Source organism: Fukomys damarensis, unplaced genomic scaffold (assembly GCF_012274545.1).
Source record: "Fukomys damarensis isolate Sample0158 unplaced genomic scaffold, DMR_v1.0_HiC HiC_scaffold_15, whole genome shotgun sequence".
Classification (NCBI taxonomy): domain Eukaryota; kingdom Metazoa; phylum Chordata; class Mammalia; order Rodentia; family Bathyergidae; genus Fukomys; species Fukomys damarensis.
Window position 1 is genome coordinate 64,360,221 of NW_022900927.1, and position 6,000 is coordinate 64,366,220.

Sequence of the window (6,000 nt, forward strand, 5' to 3'; positions counted from 1 at the left end):
GACCCTCAGAGCTCTAACATCACTGCCTGGGGAAGGGGTGCTGCCCTACACCCAAAGACCTGTGGAGGATGCTCTCCCATCTATAAACAACACGCTCCTCCCTTCATCCCTTGCCTCAGCTGAGCTGCAAATGTCCTGTGGTCAGTGCTGCCTGGTGCTGACACTATGTCTGCTGCAGAGTGAAAAGGACTGACTTCTTGGCTCTGCACCAGGCCCATTCCTCCTAGCCTCCACCCCCAGAACCCCAAACAAAGCAGGGCCAGTTCAATTTTGGCTTTCTAATGCTCAGAATCGACACTCAGGCATCTGGTTCTTCATTGTCGACACTTGCAGCAGGATGGCAGATAAAAACAAAGGCGGTTACCATGTGTTCTGGGCGGCCGGTGGAAGAAAACAGGCAGAGTGAGGAGCAGAGATGGGAGAGCCCAGGGTCTGGGGGAGGAAGGAAGAGGGAAATGGGGAGGGGGGAGGGAGAGGAAGAGAGAGAGAGAGAGGAGAGAGAAGAGAGGAAGATGAGAGAGAAGGGGTGATAGAAAAGGAGGAGAGAGCAGGAGGCCACTCGCGTTCGTCATTTTCCCACTGCTAGGACTCAATGCCAACACCTGCAATGTGAAGGAGGGAGGTTTATGTGGCTCACGACTTCAGAGAGTGCAGTCCATGGTTGGTTGGCTCAGGGGCAGGAGCAGCGTGGTGGAAGGGTCATGGTGGAGGACAGCTGCGCACATCAGAGCAGCCAGGAAGCAGGGAGAAGAGAGGAGCCAGCTGTAAGAGTGCAGCCCTGGAGGCCATGCTCCAGGGACACCCCACCTCCAGCAGGCCCCACCTCCCAACCCCGTTTAGCTATGAACTTGTCCCTGCGCGGATCCACTGGTCCACTGGTGAGTACGGTGATCCCATCGGCTTACACACACACACACACACACACAGAGATGGGGGGGCGCTTTTTGATCTAAACCACAACACTTGGTTTTCATGAGACTCCCCAGGACCCTTGCACTGCATGCCTGATCTAAGTCATTTGTCCTTTGGGGTCTCTCCTGGGTTCTCTGACCCTTTCTTGTCCCTTCTGGGAGATCTGAGGTGCCTCTTCTTCAGAGGAAGGTGTGTGCCCCTGGCTGCCCCCCATCAAAGCCAGCACTCCGATCCCAACCAGCCTGGCTCCCTGGGCAGGAGCATGGAGCCAGAGGCTGGAGTTGGAGGGCAGTTCAGCCACTCGCAGGATTGGGCCCTCACCCTGTCACTCAGCCACCCAGTACAGGGCTCTCCTGCTCTTCGAAGTGGCTCTGCAGTGGCCCGGCACTGCCGCCAAGTCCCGCGAGTGGACTCCCACGTGTGGACAGCACTGCACCCACGCCGGCCCTGTGGAGCTCGTGCAGCCACCCTAGGGGACCCGAGGCCAGGAAACCCAGGCTTGGGACCCTGTCTGCTCCAGTGTCCCCAGAACACCCGGCAGGCTGCCGGTCAACAGAAAACGTGGTCACTGAAGCTGAGAAATAGCAAGCAGTTTGATTTCTCCGAGCAGAGAATATGGATGTCACACAGAGAGTAAATGTGCTCAACATTAGTCAGTGTCCCGACTGATGTTCCCACTTCCTCCTTGGAAATGCTGTTGGAAGACATTTGGGGTGATTAACACAGAAGACATAATTTATGGCTCTGTTGTGGCAGCTCTTAGAAATACAACCAAATAGCGTGTGTTTTTCCGTTTTCTGAAAATCAAGAAATATAGAGCTGTTTTTACTCAAACCCTTCCAAAACCAATTAGCTTTTGTGATAGAAAATGGTGCCCTGAGGAAACTTTTCAGAAAAAAATGACGAGGGAGTGAGAGAAAGCACAACACCAAGCAGAAGTCCTCGTTAATAAGAACGAGCAGCTTGGACGCGGGCCTGCAGGCCATGGCCGCCTCTCCACTCCGGCGCCCCAGAGCCCTCAGTTCAAACCCTGCCCACCCCTGAGCTGGCTGAGCCCTCGCCGAGACTCGGTTTCCCCACCAGGAATGCACTGATGAAGCACCTTCCTCACAGGCTCCTGGAAAGATGAAATGAAATTATATACGTGGCTTCCCCCGATGTCTTTGGCTTTGAACACGCAGTCGCTCGTCTGTCTGTCGCAGGGTGGTTCCAGGACATCTCCCACTGTGGGGCCAAAATTTGTAGCTGCTCAAGTCGCTGCTATAAATGGGCCTGTCTTTGCATTCAACCCACACACTTCCTTCTGCTTATTCTCAGTCATCTCTAAAGCGCCTAAGAAAGTCCAAGACAATGTAAATGCTTTGTACACAACTGTTCCATCGTTTAGAGAATAAAGGTATGAGAAACTCTATGCATGTGCAGTCCGGATACGATCTTGCGTTCCAACATTTCCAGTCTGAGGTTGCTGAATCCAAGCATGCGGAACCCACAAGTGTGGCTGGCCAGCTGTGTTGTCACCGTTCTAGTTGTACTCAATATGTAGAATCCCACTAAATTTAGAACACTACCCTCCCTATACATCACTTCCCAGGTCTAGGACTCCACCCTGGTGACACCTACGAGAAGATTCTAGTCCCTGCTGGAAGAGTCTAGTCCCTAAAATCAAGATTTTAGGCCTCTCCTTCTGGCATCTCACAGAAGAGGAACTGCATTTAGAAAGGTAAAATCATTTTATTTTCTCCTGTTGTTAATTGTTTAGAGTAACACTGTCGAGTGTAAAAGACAGATGCGCACTAAATGCACATCACTGGCGCCTACGGCAGGATAAAGAAAGAAATGGGCACACAGGGACTGAGAAAGAAGGGGAAGAAGGACTCCCACTTCCTCTTCAAGTTTTAAAATATCTCTGCCATTAAAATATTGGAAACAAAATGTGAATGGCAGTTCAACGTGGTGGGTGCATGGAGGTTTGTTATATTCTTTATATCTTTCTGCATTTTTCAGTATCAAAATCACTTCCAACGACACATGATTAAGTATCATGCCGGTGACACTTTTTAATGGAACGACTTTGCCAGTACCCTGACCACTGTGGATGTGATTTATATCCTTTCTCTCCGCACTGTCCCATCTGTGTCTGGTTATGGGTAGTCAGGGGTGGAGAGGAGCCATCCCGGCCATGTTTTGGTGGGCAGTCGGCTGGAGCCGTGTCACGGGGCAGAAGAAACTGTTTACTGCACAAGCGAGCTGGTATCTGTCATCTCGAATGCAGCCAGCCCTGCAGAATTTTTTACTTCACCAGCCTGATGCTGGAGTTTGCAAGCTCCCTGTCACGAGGGAGCATCTTCCTGTGTTAGCTCTTCACTGAGCTCACATCGGCTGCTGATTCACGACATCTCTGTGATCCAGGCCCTGTTCAAGGCCCGAGGACAGAGAACGGCTCAGGCCCAGTGACTGTCCTGCTTCCCGTAGCTCCCTCTACACAGCCAGCTCTGTGTCACTGTGACAGAGGACACGAGATAATCCCTGAATAGGGGAAAAGTTGATGTTGGCTCACGGTGTCAGAGGTGCCGGTCCGTGAACACTTGGCCCTCTGGGGGCACCATACGTCCTGACAGAAGAGACCTGCTCTCCTGGTGGCATCCAGGAATCAGAGAGGAGAAAGGCCCAATGTCCCTTCAAGGGCACAAACTCAGTGACTCAGCTTCCTCCTACTGGGCCTGTTTGACAAACGAGGAGATCGAAACATCCAAGCTGAGATCCTTCTCTCAGGCCACACAGCTATCTTGTGCCTCTAGGCTTTACTGTTAGGACCCGGACCCATGAGCATCAGCCTCCAGCCCGTTTATTTTCCTCTCCTCACTAAATTCTCCCAAGGTCCATTTCATTCTTTCTAAAAAGAAAAATCACTCACACCTGGGTGGAAAAGAAAGCGAGTTTTTTGTCCCCAAAGGATTTTATTTCCAGTATGCAAAGGACTGCGGGCGAACACCTGTGAGTAACATCAAGCCAGTCAGATGGCCCCAGGTGGGAGGAGAGACGCTGCTTCAGGTCACTTTTCAGGAATTAGGGAAAAAATAGAAACAAGGCAGGAAAATCACAGTGGATCCCAGGTGGTGAGCAGAAGCCAGGGCTCAGGCAGAGGAGGCAGAAACAGCTGATTTCTTTCAGTTCCCCAATCCAGACGCGCTGTGACTTCTCTGGCCCTCAGCCTTGAGCACCGACTCGTCCTCCACGGGAGGCGGCTGCAGCCCCGTGATTCATCCTGTCTCCTCGGGCTCCTCCGTTTGGCTCGAATTCCATTGCCAAGAGCCGCTCGTTTCTCCGTTTGGTTGCTTCTTGTCCTTCCACAACCTGAGCCCAGTAACCAAGAGCCCACAGCACTGTCACCGATCTGGGCTCCCTTGGACACTGAGCTCCCCGAGCCTCCGCTCCACAGTCTGCTGAGTGGGGCAAACGCAGCTGCGCTGACTGCTGCAGCACTGAACGTAGATCCCGCGCCGGGCTTAAACTGCACCCAGAGAATGGTCACTGCCTGCTGGGCTTTTCCACCGTGAGGCCCTGAGTGACACTCGTGTCACTTGTTTCGCTTAGACACATTTTAGTTAACACTGAAAGTCCTCCACAGGATTCCAACACTTAGAAAACACAGCACAGGCATGGTGGCACATAGTGTATTTCCAGTACTCGGGAGGCTGAGGCAGGAGGATTGCAAATTCAAGCCCTGCTTAGGCAACTCTACAGTAAGACCCTGTCTCAACATTAATAAAATGTTTAAAAAGGGCTGGGGAATTTAGCTCAGTGTGAAGGCCCTGAGTTTAGTCACCAGTTCTGAAAAGAAAAAAAAAAAAGGCTTAGAAAACACAAAAAGAGAAAATAGTTATTCTCACGAAGACTCGGGTTATAAAAAGCCCAACAGTTGGGGAGAATACTGGCTCTGTCATTGTGTGATTTCGAGCAAGTTACTTAACACCTCTGTCCCTTCTCCCTCGTGTCAAACAGGATTTGGCCACAGAGTGTACCTGAAAGGATGAAGCCATGGAAACGGCACAGCACATGACCGATGCTGGGGAGATGCTCCTCACCACTCTCCTCCGCACCAGCCTCGTTGCCAAGCGATGCTCACAGTTAAGACTCCCCAACTGCCCTGGTCCCCACCCACCAAGCAGCCCCACCCCTGCTCCTCAGCATCAGAACCTGGCCCCTCAAAAGTCTCCTAAGTCCCAGCACCCGGGGAGCGGAGTGAGGCTGACCTGTCAGCCACCCAGGATCACCAAGCAAAAGACTGTCGCCCGCCCATTCGTGGACACCCAGTGCCCTGTACGACCCCAGGCCTCAGGGCCTCTGGGCCATTGTGAGGCTCCTGTCTCCTGCTCCACTAGCCTTGTCCTGGGGACCCCACAAAGGCTTGGCTGCCCCGTGCCACCCCTAGGCGGGCAGGGGCCCCGACCCGGCAGCAGCCCGGCTCTGAGATTCCTCACACTGCTGTGCTCTGAATGAGGCTGACAGCAAGGCCAGGAGAGAGCTGGGCCCCACAGCTGTGCCACCTGCACCGCTGGCTCTGCCACGCCCAGCTCGCCGAGAAAGCCGGCAGCCACTGACAGACCCACCACTGATCCCTCTCACTGCCACCTGTCCACTTTCCCTTGAAGAAATGGCTCACGGGACTGGGTGCTGATGTCACCCTGACGGCGATGACCCTGTCGCCACCTGTCCCCTGCACGGGCATCGGGCAGCCCCTCACCACGAAGTGTGACCATCTGGCCGCCATCCAGGCCCCAACAAAGGGATGGGGCACTGCAGGGAAGAGGAGATGCCACGTCCACGGGGCTGTGGCCTTGGCTTGGGGACACGCAGAGCAAACCCGAGTTGTTCCCAAGGGATGCAGTGCCATCACTACGAGGCCACCTGTCCCTGTGGCAGCCACGTCCTGCAAGTGGCTGTTTAAATCTAGCTTTGAGTTAAGTAAAATTAAACCACACCGGCCATCGTGGTACACACCTGTGATTCCAGTGCTCAGGAGGCTGAGGTAGGAGGAGCTCTATGAGTTCAAGGCCAGCCTGGGCTACACAGCAAGACCTGTCAGAC